Source organism: Cupressus sempervirens, chromosome 2 (genome assembly GCF_028749045.1).
Source record: "Cupressus sempervirens isolate cs-2001-9-10 chromosome 2, ASM2874904v1, whole genome shotgun sequence".
In the NCBI taxonomy this organism is placed as follows: Eukaryota; Viridiplantae; Streptophyta; class Pinopsida; order Cupressales; family Cupressaceae; genus Cupressus; species Cupressus sempervirens.
The window spans coordinates 51660757-51679581 of NC_143119.1; the positions used below are offsets into that span (position 1 = coordinate 51660757).

Genomic DNA, 18825 nt, shown 5'->3' on the forward strand with positions numbered 1-18825 from the left:
AATTGTTTCCACATAACGTATAACAAATCTAAAATAAATATACAATTGAAATCCACATGTAAGAGAATAGACAATATATCCACAAAAATGTGACACAAGATATACCCTACGAAACCCTCATTGAGGAAAAAACCTAGCCTCCAAAAGCATCCATCACCATGTATTATTCAAAAATGATACTATTGCAATACAAGCATGGAAACCTTCAATGCCATAGCCACTACCAAACAATCTATGTGAAGAAGCATGGATCCACACATCCCATGCCATGCCTCCAACCTTCACAAATGCTCTCTTGGCTAACCTATCAAACCTTGTCTCACTCGACTCTTGCTTTTTCCCTTCTATCTTCTTTTTTTCTCACACCAACAACTACCGGTGTGGTTGCTTATATTAAATAATTACATGAAATATTTTCATAATGTTACAATACAACTCATCAAGTATATCCCATGGCAATCTTTACATATTGCACATGCATATAAGTGCTCCTACATACAACAAAACATAATAAAATAAAAATAATACAACATAACAATATCATGCAATGTGTGCAACACCCATTATCTGAACCATGAAGAGAATTTGATCAAAAGATGTAACAATAGCACCTAGATGAAAGATTGAATTATGATTATGTAAAGGAGAACAAGAATTAGTTAAGGAAGTGATAATATGATGTATTGATAATCTACTTAAGTTACAAAGGTTGGTTAGACTAAGAAATTTTAGAAGAACAAGTTAAATTAAGTTTGTCTACCAAGCTTGACTGAGTGAATAGTAGGTGTCAAGCAAAGTTAGTGCAAGCCAAGAAAAAAATCCATTTAAGCCAAGTAAAAGTCTATTCTAGTGTATGCTAAGAAAAATAGTGGATGTCGAGTGAAGTTTAGTTGATGCTGAGCACCAGTGAACTTTAGTTCATGCCTAGTGATTTTACAGAGGATGCAAAGAAATGTAATATGTGTTGAGCATCAAACGCAAGTTAATGACAAGTGGCTACATTATTTGAAAGATTGTGAATTCAATGGATTTGAGCTGACATGTTTGTTTTCTTGGATTGTGTAAACTAGGTAGAAGATAAGACTAATGAGTTGGTGGCACAAAATTTAAGGTAAACCATTTTTTAGGTGAATTCAAAGAGAATTAAAGGAGAAGTCTCTAGAAGAGATATGAAATATGAGGTAGATTCATTGTATCCTACCTAATCCATCCTAACCATAAATTGGACGATGGAGAATGCGAAGAAAAAGACCTTAATTTTCTATTTATAAGAATGGTTGGTCAGAAGCAAGAGTCATCATGTGCGAGAACCTAAAGAAGACAAGGAGTCAAGGGCTTTGCTTCATCAAGTGACCTAAGAGAAGAGTCTGTAATGGCATGTTAAGCAAGAAGGCTTAAGGGTATGAATGCTTGAAGGGTGAACAAGCTAACAGAGCTGAAACATGTGAAGACCAAGGGAAATGAATGACTGGAATAGAGATCTATAGTCTACAAATGGAGTTGTGTGTTGTTATTAGATCAAGCCTTACTGTTACTCTCTAATAATTGCATTAGTCTAGGGTAAATCTTTTGGATTAAGGTTGACCTAACTATCATTTGTAAATCCTATAACCGGGTGTCATTCCAAGAGAATGGTCTAAAGTCCTCTAACAAGGCTCACTCCTAATAGGGTGATTGAAATCCTTTAACAGAGTCACATTTAACAATGTGTATGTAACTTTTAACAAGGTTGGCCTTTCACAAGGCATCAATTTACAAAAGTGAAAAAGAGTAGCATGTTACTGATAGTTTTTCTCAAATTATTCTACATAAATCATTGTGTCAAGTGTATTGATGAATCTGTTATGTTTCATGTTTACATTTCTACAAGTTGATTTGACAGTAACCTACAAAATTTTAAGTGATTGCATAATCTAATGGATACGTGCATGATGATAAATGTTTAATGGTTCACTAAGCTATGAAATTTTTAATTTATACATTTGGACCTTGGATAACTAATTCCCCCCCTACCCTCTTAGTTATTCTAAAGTATTTTAATAGTATGATAGATCAAAATGCATTTTTTTCACAAAACCCTAGGTTTGTGAGGGTTTCAAACCAATTGAGAAAGATTCAATTGCCAAATGTATTAGAAATAACCTAAAACTTTAATATTAATTGAAAAGAAAGCTAACTCTCATAGGAATTTGGATCCATAGATCGAATGTCTACCAATCTGATGAGTGCGACCAATTTACAAAAAAGCACAAGAATACACAAAATATTCCAATATTTATTTGCCCCAAAAACTTCAAAACTCAATAGCAACCATCCTCCTCTATTCCAAGAAATATTTCAAAAATGTCTAGACCAGAAAACAATGTTTCCCAACCAAATTTAGAGTTAGGTGACTGTAATCAACAAAGTTGCTAGTGGGTGCTTAAAAATTGTAAAGTTCTCATGACAAGTTCTTGACAACTTTACAATGTTTTTTAAAACTTGTGCTTGAAATTATTCTAGAGCCTCAAAACCATTACATTTGATGTTTCTAACATGAGAATGAATCAATTAACATGTTTTGAATGTGGTCTTCAACATTTGATCCCCTCGACTAGTATTTCACCAAAAATTCCTTTTAGGTCCTAAATCCCTATTTGTGCCCAACTTTGGCTCACGATATCTTTGTGTCCTTACATCACAAACCCATGTGACCCCTAGGGAGTTGTTAAAAAATCCCTATACTACTTGCATCATATGTGCCCTTAGGCTTACATCAATTTTAAGGTGCTCCTACACCATCTATGTGCCTTAAATCTTTGTTTGATGGATACAATTTATCTATTCTCCCAAAAGAATGCAAATTGCAATAATTCCCCATGTAATTGAAGACTCATCCAACTGTAAAGAAACAAAAGTCCTCTTTCTCTCATGGGATATGAATGTAAAGAGTTTGAGAAAAATTGTCTTTTGCCTTCCTTGGCGAGGATATTTGAGCTACAAGGACTAAGCTTTTTCTTTACTCATTCAGTGTGTATGATCTAACAAGTAGATAACTTCATCATGACATTAAAATTTTCATTGTTCAAAACATTTATGTCTCCTTTATTTATCTAAAACTAAAAAAATGTTTCTCTAAACCTTTGAAAAGTATTTGTTCAACATTTTGTGCCAAAATGGTGCAAAAGATATCAACAATACCTTGGTCTATCATTGATATAAATCATATATCTCCTTCATTACATTATTGCATCCCTTTTCACTATAAATATAAGTAACCATTTTTTAACTATCATGATCATGTATTAGTACTATCTTCATGATTGGTATTCATGATGTCTATCATATTACTCTTTTTGTCACTATTCAAGAGATACAATTCCATTAATAGAAATAATTATTCAAAAGTGAATGCAAAATGTGAAGAGACTCCTTCAAACCATTTGAATAAACTTTACTTTGTTTGAAATGTACCTTGTCTTTGGATGATCTACAGAGACTTCTAACCTCTGTTAATTATGACATTCTTTTGCTTCAGATGTTCATGGGGTATTAAGTGCTCTCTATTCAATATCAGTGCTTTCCATCTCTATAACAGTCATCCATATCTATGAAAGTTGTAATTCTATCCTTTGTTATAACAACAATATCCTCTAAACTTCATTACAGATCTTTCCTTTTCAATAACAATTTCATGACAAATTTGGTCTTTTCTTTTCATGGAATAGTGACTTGATTACTACCAGTTATTCTCTAGGCCATTGTACTACAGGGTCAACCCCACTTTTAGATGTTATTTAATTCATCAAAAATAGTGACTTGATTACAAGGGGTCCCTACTCTTCAAACATATATCATCTTTTCTCTTTATTAGTGTCTTCATCATCACTATTTTGTAACAGTGCTCTTCATGAAAATTTTCAACCATTTCTCTGATATAATCCATAGCAATTAAGAATTCCCTTTATTTATTGTCCTTGACTCTTTTATGAAACCCTAATATTCATTATGGGTTCCAAGATTCATGACTTCTTGTTTTCACTGTCATGTTACTATGATCCCTTGATGGTCTTATTCATATCACTATCATTCATAATAGTGATTTTTCACTGTTGCATATTACCAAATTGTTCTTTAACAATCATCTATTTTTCTTCATGCTCTAAGATCATGACATGTTGATCCATCTCACTTACTATTTTATGTATATTGTCTTTATTGCTAAATGGATCATTGTTTCATAGTAAAGCATTGTGACAGTAGATGTGATAGCTTTTTGCATTGTAATAACTATTTTTAGGCATTCCTTTTCCATATTAATTCCTTTCACTATCTTTGCAACATCCCATATCTCGTGCTCTAGGAAAACAACCATGTCTTGAGGTTTTCAAGGTGTGATAATCAACTTCTCCATGACTAGGATTTGTCCCTTTGGCTTCTTCCTCCAATGTGAATCTCCTAAAAGTGGATATCTCATATAAAACCACAAATGTTTCTCTCCTAAAACAGAAAATACAACTACCTAACAACCAAAGGACTTGATGAAAACCTTAGAAACAAAGAAAGGCCTCCAGAAGACAATGATTGCTCCTTTTGTAGGACGATTAATAATTGTTGATCTCTACAACCTTTACAATATTGTCTATTTTTCTACCTTATACAAGTGCATACATCCTGCCAATGATAGTGCTTTCAAACTTTTGCATCACTTTTTTTTCTCTCTATACATGAAGTGTTAGAAAGTGAAGTCCACTAAGATAACTAAGAGTGGGGGTGAATTAGTTATCCAACTAATAAGACACTTATTAAAAAAGTATTAATCAGGTTAACCATGTGAAAAATATAACTAGCAACCATAAGAAGATACACATACACAATAACACCAAATATGTTAACTAGGGAAACCCTTGATCAGAGGGAAAACCCTGGTGGGGATGGTACCCGAAAAATGATGTAATAATATAAAATTTCCTTGCAAGAGGATGGACCCTATTAGGAGTTTGTGAAATTCATTCAATACATATCAGTCCTTGTTAAGAGACTTTGAATCCCTATTAGGAGATTCCAACCCTGTTGGGAGTTGTGCCAACCTTATTAGGAGTTGTAAAAGGCAAAAGGACCCACTATCCAAACCATTTCATGGCAAGATCATCAAACTCATTGTCCAACTAGCCTATGTATTATTTTGTATTCCTTGTAGAATAATAGAATGAATAGTAACTTGAACTCTTTTTCTATCCTTTTGACTAGATCAAACACTCTTCGGATCTCAATATCGTATCATATCCCCACATCTAATAATCCCTTAGATTGCTTACTCGCATTACCAATCTTCTTCACATATCACACTTCTTTCTTACTCAACTAAACCACAACACATCTTACAAACAATGAAAATAACCTTCTTTTATACCAAGTCCTCAAAACAATTCCTTGAGTTGGCCTTGTGGCTTTCCCAATTAATTATAATAGGACATCATTAAGATAAACTCTTTTTCATAATTATTTAACACTGGCATCTCACAATCTTCTCAAATCTTCCACACGTGCGATCTTAGACCTTGTGCCCTTACTGAGATCATCATCAGGATGTCTTCTTCCTCTATCTAACCTCACTTATCCAAATTTTATCTTTGCCAAAAGATATAACTCAATTACTAGAAACTACTTTCCAGAAACTTTGTCTTCAAACTATCTCCACTAAATCTCACATATCTAAAACCAATATTTGATTTTCCGTACATGCACTTAATTGCTTAATCAGGACACATTGTAGAACATGTCCTTAACCTCGCATATCCTCATCTATCAAACATGAACCATACTACCTCATTCTTTGTCTGCTACTGTACCAATATTTACATAAATAATGCTATGTTGACATCAATGACAGATACAGTCATGAATGCAATGTCAATCATGGTAACAATCTCTCATCTGCTCTAGCAATTCTTAGGATACTCCCCCAAAGGAATACCATCAAAATTCATGCTAACATGAAGGTCTTAGGATTATAATGCACCTTCTTGAATATAAGACTTCATCTACCATTGAAAATTCTGCAAAAATAGAGAAACTCCCCAAAAGAAATGGAAAAGACCTTTTGCAATACATCCCAATGCATGGATAGTGACTATATTCTCATGAAAATGGTTAATAGACTCAAAAAAAGAGTAAAAACTCTATGTATCCTAGTCAAAAACTCTTCACAAAACATAAACATTTAAAAATAAACACTAATCTCAAGAAAATCTCTAGGAAAACATTGAGGAACAACATAAAATCTCTTGAAAAATAGTGATACTTCGTTGAAGATTGATGAAAATGCTTGAACCCAAAAAAGAACATATGAATGTATTAGATCCTTTGAATTTTCTTAAACTCTACCTCTTTTTGAAGAAAAATCCATGTCAACTGTCATTCATCATTGCAAAAGTGTCTTACATTCCTTCAACACCCTATGTTCATTATTGTAGCTCTACTCTTATTCACTAGATTCTCATAGCTTTCATTACATTAATTGTTGTTGCAATGCCTAGATATGTTGTTCTTTGATGAAAGACAATTGCTCTTGCTTGAGACTCTACTATTATTAATCAAAATTGCTTTCTTTTCTCCTTGTTGTTCCTCATTAAAACCACATGGATCCTCTCTTTTCACTTGCTCTTAGTCTTGAAACCTTTCTCCCTTTTATAAATATATGTTATTGTTCACCTTGAACCTTTTCTACTTCCAACAACCATGAAAGACCAAGGCATGAACCAAGGGCCATATTTCTCTTTCCACTCTCCCTTGACCACGAGTTAGGGCTTGGAGTTAAACAAATATGAACAAAAGGAAAATAAAATTCACTCCCCAAACAAACCATGTGACCTATTCATATATTTTGTTCTCAAATTAGATTTTACAAGGAAATGAAAGCTTAATGTTGATACACTTGACATTTTGGATAAGTAATAAAAATATTTTTGACATATTTAAATATACTCTTAACTTCTCTAAGGATATGAAGCTTTTTGAAAACAAGGGAAACCTGTTCTACACTTAGGCCAGAATTGGGAGAAAACATCCCAAGAATATGACCAAATAAAAAGCCAAGGTAAAAAGTGGAGCTTTAAATACAATTAAGTCCTAGGCACCAAATGGGATAACATTAATAATATAATCTCATGTACCAAGAATACAAATGAAATATATGAATACAAAAATATAAAATTCATAGGTTTATAGCTCAAAAAATAATGCATTTCCCTAAACCAATTAATTGGCTAACAATTTTTTGTACAAGTGAAATGTTTTGCTTGGGTACACAATAAAATCAGCACATCGAGATTTATAAACTATTTATCAGTTAATGTTATTGTGTGATTATTTTCTTTTCAAAATAAACTCTACATTGGTACCAATTTGATTGCCACGAATTTTTTTCTCATTAATCTTTTGTATTTTTGTAGATACTGTTGTCACTTAGGTTTGCACCCTTGTCCAAGGCCTATGCGCGAGGACAACCTAGTGAAACATGGAAACAACCTCCAAGCTGTGGGACTTGGACTACGAGGTTGAGTCTCCGGAGAAGGCCGGCTTCCTCTTACTGTCAGGGCGCACCTATCTATTCTCAGAAGGGAAAGGGAGAAAGAGAGCATCAAAGCAAATCTACCTAGTCTAATCTAAGGCGGTGATGCACCAAAACAGAGTGTTCAGACTCATTCCTGCCCATGTATATGCTACAAAACCAGAATAACATACAAAAGTCATACACATCCAGACTTATATCGATCAGTAATCACATACAGATCAGGAGAAACCAACCGAATGACACTAGGAAAAGGAGATTTCACTTATGTATTATTCGATAGGCCAAAGATAGATACAGTATGCAGATCGTTGATCTCAACAATACACCAATGGGAGGCAAAGTGATGCACATTCACATTGATGGCTGAAAGAGATGATACAGGTTATTACATGGCTCAGAGATAAAGGGGTCTTACACTACAAGTCTGCAAGCAGTAGCAGAGGAATCAGGAAGAATCGACCCTCAAAACAGATCACGAAACTGCCTTTATAGATCAGGCACAACTGAAGATTTCCGCGTTACATTCACTTCTTACCTACTGGCATTAACTTCCTATCATGAGAATCCAATCGGGGATCTGGATTGAAATCCTGGCCTGCGTACCGAGAAATCTCATTTCTTCTGAGAAGAGCCTGGAGAAGATAGAAACGGCGCCACAACATTCCCTGACATGGTAGATGGATCGACCGGATGGGTGGAGTGTCCTTATGTCCTGCATTCATTCCTGGTAGCTCGAAAATGATCGCGAAGATCAGATCGCAAGATACGTCGATCGCCTCTGCATTTTGGTTCATGAATCATCCAAGCCTATCAGTCGACACGACTCCCTATAAGCCGACTAGGCCACGTGGGCCAATTGTAATCCTTTGTCTTGCCACCTGGAGAGTCCTTCCGCGGTTGACCGCCTTCATCGAACTAACCGCGCCACCTTATCACATAACCGCTGGCCATCAGCTAATTGCCACGTTGAAAACCGAAATGCGAGGACACGTGTCTTCCGAGCGCTAACTCGCTATTATAAAATCTGCGCAATTCCTCCATGGCGAGATAGCGCCGACCCTAGATTCTCGCAGAACTGATGGTGGAGAATCGACCCCTCAATGCGCTGATCGCATTAAGAAACTTGGCCCCACGACGCATCTGTGTTCTGACTTGGCACACTTGGTTGTTTCTGATTCGCCGCGGAATCTCTTTCCTGTGACTGGGCCCCATCCAAATCGGCGCCACCTCAATGATGCATCCGGTGAGACCTGACCCCACCGATACGTGTCAGTCGGGCGCGATGTCGCCATGGTAAAAATCTCGCAGCTTCACTAAGGCGACATGGCGCCTACCGTTGATCTCTTCAAATCTGACGATGGAGAACCTGACCTTTCGTAACCCTCCGTTCCTATTGATTCGTTGGGCCCGCCATCGTATCTCCGCCGGGCGCTATGTCGCCATGGAGATTTTTCGATTGGCGTGTGATAGCGCCATAGCGCCTGCGGCGTCGAAAAACTTTCCCGACCCGCCCTCCGTTGTAGCCTCCTGTCGGGCCCACCAACACGTGTCGTTCGGGCGTGATGTCGCCAACACTACCTCCCGTGCAACTTTCGATGACGAGATCGCGCCGACCGTTGATCTATCTAAAATCTGACGGTCACAGAACCTTGGCGAGTCGGGGCATTAAAATAGCAATTTTTTGGCTAACCGTTGAACAGGCCGCGGATTTGAATTTGAACCTTTTGGTGGCAAAACCAGAGGTAACAGATACCTTTTACATAGCTTTTGGACCATGACTGATTGCATATCGAAGCGGTCTGAATTGGATGAACCTACTATCACTCTTGATGGGGAGGAGATTGAAAGAGGAAAACATGGAGCTGTAGTACAGATTGGAAGATATTGTTTTAGAAAAAATGTTGCTATAAAGCTTATCCAAATGAAGAATTATGAGGCATTCATATGAGAAGTAAAAATATTATCCAATGTAGATGCTCATACTTATATTATTAGTCATTATGGCTATGGAAAATACAAAAATTGTTTTTATATCGCATTGAAAAAATGTGATTGTACTTTACGAGATTTTGTTTTTGTTCAAACAAAATTCATGTTTCAACAAAAAAGTTTACAGAGTGAAACAAAAAATGAGATTGAAAGAAAAAAATTTCAGCATATTAAAGATTTTTGTCAGCATAATGGTATAGAAATGTGGAACAAAAAGAAGTTACCAGTAAGGATCCCTACAGATCACACATTGAAATTGTTGAGGTTGGTTGGAACAACGTTATTATTTTTATGATTCTTATACGATTTCTCTAAAGTTATTATTTTTTATTAAGTTATTTTTAGTAATCTTTAGTATTATTTTAAAATAAAAGGTACTAATAGAATTTTTTTCTTTAGTGCAGGGCCTTTTTGCATGGTATTTCTGCTCTACATGAACAAAACATCTACCATAGAGATTTGACACCTGAGAATATCCTATTAAAATTTGACAAAAATCATGTATGCGTAAGAATTTGCGATTTCAATATAAGTAAGCCAATAATATATGATCGCAACTTCAACTACAACAACATTGGTAAGTTGTTTTAAATATTTTTTAATAATTATTTTTATTATTTCTCCTTATTTTGAATAGGAAACCTTTTATAATTCTTTGTTGAGTTAGTATCATGATACGATGCAAGGCTATAAGACAGCTCACTAAAAATAAAGAGTAGCAGTACCATTATAATACCTTTTAGAAAAGGTTGTCATAGAAGTGACACTAAGTAAAGAAGCTTTGTATTTTGGAGACTTGATTCTTGACTTGTCACAATGAAATACATTAAACACGTGTGACACACAGCAAGCTTCATGGAAGACTCAATGTCTTCTGAGCAATATCATCATTAGATATGATTCTAGATAATAAAAGTTTTTGAGGTAGATGAATTCGTTGCGAGGTCTAGTCTCTTTTCTTCATCTTCTTCATTAGAATTGAACTTAGTTGCTTCTTCTACAAATGTCGAGCTAAATTGCTTCATTCAGCTTACAATAAACAAGGGTTTGCAAAAAAGGGTTTGCAGAATTGTAAAAATGAAAAATGTCACACTGTAAACAAGGCAAGTGAGCTTCCAAAATACCGCCCACCGATCCAGGAAGGACGCATGCTCACTGTAGGAGAAGAAATAAATTCCCACCATTTTTTATCTCACAATATAATTTCTCCTAAATTTGGAACCAGAAAAGGTGAAAGATTGTTAGGTAAATAACACAAACCAATCAGAAAATAGAACAAAGCAAAAACAAACAAACAATGTAATGAAATCTTTAGAAACCATAAGATAAAACACCACACATGATTCCTGAGGAGTGAACTAATTGCAAAACAACATGGTGAAACATAAGTCTTAGGCAGGAACTAACAATTTAGATAAAAAATTGTGATGCCAATACTTATATAAAATAAATTATATTCTAATTTTTTTTTCTATCAATTGCCTTAAATCAGGGATGAGAAATTAATTTGATCTTATGCTATCTATTCTAACAAAACGTAGTAGTGGCAGCGGTCTAGATTAATTATTTTATCTCTAAATTTGTAAAAATTATCATGTTTATTGTATAATTATATAAGGTTATGTCAACTTAGCAAATTATCATATTTTGAGCGGCACTTTAAACATCACACACTAAGGCTTGATTCCTAGATTAAAAGTGTTATATGATCAGAGTTGACTTATTTTTCCAATCTTAATTTCTTACTGTGATGTTTAAGGGTAGCCTATTTTAAGTTCAATTCTTTTTTAGATGTTAGTTAAAAATATTTTCAATAATTTCTAAATATCAAAAAAATTGAATACAAGAAATTATTGTAACAAATGAAATTTCTAATAGATCAGATGATGTATTGTTATAATTTTTGTGCAATTAATTATTATTGATATATGTTAATATTCTATAATTATTTAATATGACAATTTTTATATGTTGATTTTATTATAGGTGATGAAACTCGTGGATGGAAAGCTCCTAATCAAATCAAGGGAAAAGAAGTAGACACATTTAACTTTGGATGCATCATTTTCTTCTGCCTTACAGGGGGAGACCATCCCTTTGGTCATTTTTCAACGCGTCAAAATGGAATGAAAATTGGTCGACATGATATCTCAGCCATTAGTCATATTCCTGAGGCCTTTGACCTTGTGAATTCACTAATACGAGCTTCTCAAAGGTATGAATTTTTTTATAAGATTTATTATTAAACCTGTTTTAATATATATGGATAGATAGATATAAGAGTTCTATTGTGCACTTTGTACTCATTCCAGGCCTGGAGTACGTGATATAGAGGTACATCCATTTTTTTGGATCTCAAAGAAACGTATACATTTTCTTCACATTGCAAGTGATCGCGTAGAATTGGAAAAGCGTACCACGAATACAAAACATTCTGCGATAATAAAAGGATTTACTAATGCTAGATGGCAAGTTGTTCCAGCAGGCAACTGGGACAGTATGATAGATCAAATGATAATATCTCACATAAATTTGCAACGAGGACATCCTATGACGTTAATGACTTATGCGAACTGCTTAGAGCTTTCCGAAATCTACATTGTCATTATATAGATCATCCTCAAGATATACAGGTTTGTAATAATCTGAAAAAAAAAATTGAAAATTTATTAAATATATGTAGATGACATTTTTAAAAGATAATAATATTTATTAGAATAGTTATGAATTTAGTTATTTTATAGTTTAAATATATTTACCATAAAATAAATTCTAATATCTAAATGTATGACAGGCCTTCTTTGATAGCAGACCTGATGGAGTATTGGAGTACTTCCAGAATAACTTTCCAGATTTTTTTTTTGAAGTTTTCAAGATTATTATTAGGTCTCCTTGCTTCCAAGAAGATGCTTTTAATGATTTTGCAAAATAAATTAAGGCATCTTTCTTTGAAATATTAACAGCAGGTTTGATATACACAATGTTTTATGAAATTTTAAAATAATTCTTCTAACTGCTACAGCTACTCCAATATTCATTTCTCAGTAGTATAAACATTTATTCTATGCCCTCACTGCAATTTCTATAATTCTGAATATTCTGTATCAGAGGCATTTTAGCACACAAACAGTTCAATTACCATGTCAGTGCTTGCATTTTTGTTTTTTGATGTGCACCAGGATGGTTGCATTTGTCACATATAACAGGTTTCTGTGTAGAGAGGATGTTGGCAGTACAGTTATAGTTCTTAATGATCAAATTCATAAGGTTAACCCATCTATATTCTTCAGTTGTAAAGATTGGTCTAAACCATTTTTATGTTATTTATTGTAAACTTTTTCCCTCATTTTTCAATAATGTCTTCCAATCTTTTCAAGATTATTTTCTTGGCAATTGCTTGTCTGAAAGTTTCTAAAGCTCTTTCAAACAAATGCATTTCATGGACATCCTGTAACCCTGGCATTGCATAAAATGATTGAATATCTGTATTAAACACAAACATATTTTTAAAAATTGATGCCTCTTCTCAGTTTTTTATCTCTTCCATGGGGACAAGATATGTATTGTGTTGGCAGGTGATGCTCCAGTTTCATAACAGTTCACAGGCATAGTAAAATAAAATGAAAGACATATCAATCTTGAAATTCATCGTCATGCTGTGTGTGTGCCTCCATATGCAGAGTTCTTGTTAGCCTACTTATAAATTGCATGTAATATCCCCATATCAGATATTTTTTTAAATTCTGATTTTCCCACTATTTTCTGATTTGCCAGTATTGCTTGTAGTGGAAGGAAATGAACATCATATCGATCTTGAAACTCATTGCCATGCTGTGTCTGCCTCCATATGCAGAGTTCTTGTTAGCTTATTTATAGATTGTGCATGTACTACCTAAGTTGAATGCAATTTCAACTATAAAATTAAATTGGGACATGCATGAAGGTTCGCAATAGCTATAGAACATGTGTTGATGATCTCATTTTACCATACAAACAATGTTATATTACATATGAAAATGAATTAACATTCAAATTTGTATTTGATTTTTAAAAAAAATTAGAAAATTCTAGAACTCTATGCAGCTTCAAACACCAATACAAAAATTATAAATTCAATTTAATATTTAATTACCTCTCTACACAAGTCACAATTATTTTCATTGTCTGACAAACTGACAAGAGTGAAAAGTGCAAATATAAAGATGTGGTTACTAAAACAGAACAGCTTCATGGGATTAAGAGTATCCAAAATCACCCAAATCTAAATGCCTGCACTGGAGATCTTAATGCCATACCTCATTTTTGGTTACAGACTTGTTAATCCAGCTCCATGTCACTATCACTGCCATTCCTTACTTTCAATTTTTGCATTTTCTCCTCTCACTAATGTCGTTGTCAGAGATACCCTGTTCTCTAAATTCATATTGCATGCCAGCATATTTGAATTGATAATAACGTCCAAGTACATACTCGCCCTTGGTATCTTTTCTGAGCACATCTTTGATAGCCTCAATTCCTTTTTGGTAATGAAATTCTCATAAATATGAAGCCAACTGAAATTGGGCTTGTTTTCAATAGCTTCCATAGTAGCCTTTAGCCCCAATTCAAGTCATAGCATTTGTACTCAAATCAAGTACTTTGAGCTGCTCATGACCTTTCGAAATGGCTTTGCATATTACAACTAATCCATCATCCTCGAGTTTATTTTCTCCTGCGTGAAATGCAATTAGAAAATTCTTATCAGTAAGGCATTCTACTAAAGATGGGTTACTTTTGGCATGATATCATTTCCTGAAACCATAAAAACTCTCGAGGATGGAGCTTTATCCTTGAGGCTGCGGGCAATAGCAATCACCCCTTCATCTTGAAGATTAATATTGTGGGTCAACGACAAATAAGGTCAAGAATAAAATAACCCCACATTGAGCCCACAACTCACTTGAAATTCGTGCTTGTCGAAGACAAAGCATCCTTAGGTCATCTAGTCCTGACATTGATAGTTTCAAGGTGGATCTATATCTAGGGAAGCATGAAAGGTCTAGGAAATAAAATGAAAGGTGTGGGAAGTCAAGCATAAATACATTCTGATCAATGAATCACTAAAATGGAGTCTAATAGGTCCTAAAACCACCAATTTAGATAGGTGCTAACTTTCTAGGACGATAAATTTAGACCACACTTTAGCAGGAGTAGGAGACAAGCTCATGCTCATGACAAAGTAGACTGAATGCATAAGATGAAGTAACTTAACTCCTCATCAAATCCAAAACTTAAATACAAGGGACACTGCTTGGAAGAATGGGGTGGGGGATAGCCTTCCCAACAAGTGTATTTGTTATCATGAACCACACAAGGGAAGCGCAACAAAAGATGAAATTGAATAGTCTAGCAAATTATATCATGCTTGTTCAATCTATCAACAAGGAACAATCCTTAAAGGAAAGTACTTCCGATATTGCATCCAGCAACAGAACAATCAATCCTAAGGAAAGGTAAGGTTCCTTAAGAATCAAAAAAGGAGGAAACAAAAACAGACATATGGTCAATCAAATGACCAAGCATGCATGGTTAGTCTAAGGACCAAACAAAAATGGGGATCAACCAAAGGATCCGTTAAAAAATAGCATCGAATTTGTATGTGTGCACGCATGCATACAAATGTGAATGGACCATATGCCCCCATATTAAAGTTATTGCAAATGCCTTAACGAGAGCACTTTATTATGGCATACATGCATCTACATGAAATGTTTTCCCTATCATTTTACCCCATGAAAGGACAAATAGAGGTACATGAGCACATGACAAAAGAATGCATGAACGCGATCTACCAACTCTGGGGTCAGTATGATCATATAACTAGCAATCGCACCTTAAGGTGCAACGGGTATGTCGAAGTGATATTGTAGGTAGTTTTTTTAAATTATATTTGTGCAACTAATAAGGCCATTAGCCAATGATGTTTGTGCAAGATAATTATGCTTCATTATCATAAATCCTAGACTTAAACTTTATTAGAAGCATATAAAATTTTGCCAAAAACTAAAATCAATTATTAATTTAAAAAATTAAAAAAAAAATCATTCCTAATCTCAATTAAACACAATAGTAATGCATCAAAACACAGAATTCATCCAAAATTAACTAATTTCAACAAAATACCTCTTTAAACAAAATTTCTATCAAAATTAGTTAGTCTGAATTAGTTTGCCTACCTTATCAACGAGAATTTCCATTTGGTATCATTTTTATAAAGCAAGAGTAAGAACAAGTGATGCCATATTAAGTTACAAAAGGAAAACCAAAACATTTCAAACAGAAATTGTTTATCGGCTATTAAATACTCTGCAGTAGACAACAACCAGTCCAAGAAGCATCTTCTAATAAGACTTTATAGGAATTGAATCTGAGAGCTTCTAGATAGATTAAACATACACAGTTAAATCTAGAAGCTCTCAAAACATACACAATTAACATGCACAGATAACTTTATGGTTACATACAAAACATACAGAGTTAACTTTAGAAGTCTTGTATAAAGATATCTTTAACAGACAAGAACATTTTGCCCAATATTTTTTTATACCAATAGCAGAAATTAGAACAAAACACAAGAAAACTACTCTGACAACTTTATAGAAACAAAAGCTAAGCTACCCTGAGATTTTGTTTCATTAGCTTGAAGACGGGTAATCTGAATTATCTTTTAAAAAAACAATTCTACTAAAGAGCTTCCTAGTTGAGGCAAGAAAATAAATTAAGTGTTTTGAACAAAGATATCTCAAACCCTCATAAACGAGCTTCTCCAACATCATTTAAAACCCTCAGCAACTTGACTCCATTAAGCAACAAACCGATTGCACTCTATTCAAAGACCACCAAATAGTTGCCTAAAATATGGCAGATGTAATCTAATGGTAATGGTGAACTTAAAACTAAGATTGATTCCATCAGATGTTGCAACTTCAACAATAGCAAACCCATGGGCATATCTGAATTTTCCAGCTCCTCCAACCTTCAGGGTGACCCAAGTTTAATCTTGGTTGAGGTGTAACATATAATCCAGTGTTTGCAAAACATAATCCACGATTTACAAAAGACCAAAACGACAGTATAATCATAGGAATTCTAAGTATTTGATGTACAACCATAACCATATTTCATATGTTACAATCACCCAGTTTGAACTAGTGTCTGTAAATTTTCACAAGCTAAAGCTTAAATCAAGACAACCCCAAATAGCAACAACAAGATATTCCACATTATCCCTTTTAATGCCCAAATGATGCTTTTTCCCATGGCAAGTGAAAATTTTAAGATATTCAGTCAGATACATTGTGCATTTACTGAAACTAAGTAAAATTACTAAGCATCTATAGTTTCCCTCAACAAAATAACTCGTGAATGGAGATGGAGAACATACCTGTCACTGCCCGTATTCAGAAATATCATTGAAACTTGCAAATTTGTCACAACTTTTTTATCTTGTCGAGCTGGAAAATATTTTCCATCAAAGTTGCATGGATACGGATGCGGATACAAATACAGATACAGTATTGGGTACGGATACAACTACTTTTTAAGACCACCAATATGGATACGGCTGGACACAACTTTAATAACACATACACATATATTTAACATAGTTTTTAAGTTATTATAGGAGGTTTGCATTACTTCAAAAGTAATATTGACACATAAATATTTACAAGTTAATTTATCACTTCACAATATGTAAACATAGTAGAGTTGAACTAGAAGATAACCCAAAATATAGGTTGCTGAGATAGAAAAACATTTTATTTGTTTTTCTCATTTGATGCAGGTTTTGTTTAAACCTTTTTTTTTTTAATAAACTTTAATAGAGTTTTTTTTAAATCAAATTTGGGAAGATTTACATCAAATCTTTTAAAAAATCAAATCCCATAGTATTTGGCATGGTTGGAAAATCAAGTTTCTTTAGGCAGACATGGGTACAATATTCAACATGTATTCGGGCAATATCAGATACGTTTCCAGATTGGATATAGGGATACATGCACCCAAGGAGGGACAGAGGAGTTTTTGACCACTCTGTTTTCCATCTGAAAGAAATAATATTCATCTAACTCATCATAAAAATGTCTATGCAAGGTAAATGAAAATGTCAAACTTGCATATGCTATAGTGAACAAATGGAAATAAGAAAGATGGCTTTGAAGAGTCTGCGTGAAAAATAATGGAAGCTAACCAAGGTTCCCCATATACAGGGAAGTGTGGGATATCCAGAATAAAAAATAGTGAATTTCCTTGGGAAGGCAAATTGCACAATGGCACCACTCGGTTGCAAACATGAAAAGAGGAACAGAAACCAACCACAATATCTTGTGTCATGAAAACGATCAAAAGTGATCAACGGAACATAAAGAAAATTTCATTGGGAGATAGATCCGTGTACATGGAACATATAGTTTAACTGCAGTGGCTTGGCTTCTTATCTCATGAATGCAAGAGGAAAATACTATTATGATGACTGTTATCATTAATTGAAGTGATTAATTTGCATAGCAGATGTGTCTCCACGATATCGCAAGTCAAAGCGTCATCCTCACCCATCACCTTTATCCCTCTCACCTGACTACACACACAATCAATGCACATACAACTTTGGTTGTTTAGTCGGCACTTCCTTTGCTTTCCATCTTCCATTTTCAGCACTTGCTGCATCATTCATGAATATACATAAAAAGAAAAAATGAAATGTTTCAAAATGTTTGAATCATCTTACACTGCTGATTATGAGTTATCAACCCTCAATTTGAAAAGTGAGCTCGTTCACCTCAGAATAGGTATGCCTTCAGCATAATTATGTGAAACATTATATCAAAATCAAATATCACCATCCCCCAAAGGTAATAGAACTACAAACACAATAGTAGAAAATCAAATGAGTAATGAAGAAGAATCTTTTTAGGTTGGCATCATGGAGACCAAAAAGAAAATGTTGCTATTGTCTTGTAACATCCCAAGCAGACAAAAGTCACATTTTTGAATAGTGGCACATGCACAACATAACAGTAACAATTTATAGAAGTTGAGATACAAATAAAAGGATGTTTACAACATTTGTGATTTCTTTATCACCTTGTGACAATGGAGCGACAAGGGACATTTGAAGAAATATTAAAAAAACATATAACATGCATCACATCACAGAGGAAACACGTTACAACAAGCAAACACATAAAATCCACCACACAAGAGGATTTAGTCAAGTTTATCACCTGATATATTTATTTTCA

The 18825-nt window shown here is 34.2% G+C and overlaps 1 protein-coding gene across 3 annotated transcripts in view; it reads right to left on the reverse strand.

Annotated features, from left to right (window-relative positions):
• Positions 1-13640: 13640 nt before the first annotated feature.
• LOC149571018 (RAN GTPase-activating protein 2-like) overlaps positions 13641-18825 on the reverse strand; it is a 34075-nt gene continuing 28890 nt past the window's right edge. Inside the window, exons 3-4 of one of the 3 annotated variants that reach the window (XR_016359750.1) lie at positions 18312-18444; positions 13641-18161 (exon numbers count right to left, since the gene is read on the reverse strand). The gene's annotated coding sequence lies outside the window, so the exon portion shown is untranslated. Of the gene's footprint in view, positions 18445-18825 lie in introns of all 3 variants that reach the window. The other 2 variants (XR_016359751.1, XR_016359749.1) reach the window with 2 other exon arrangements.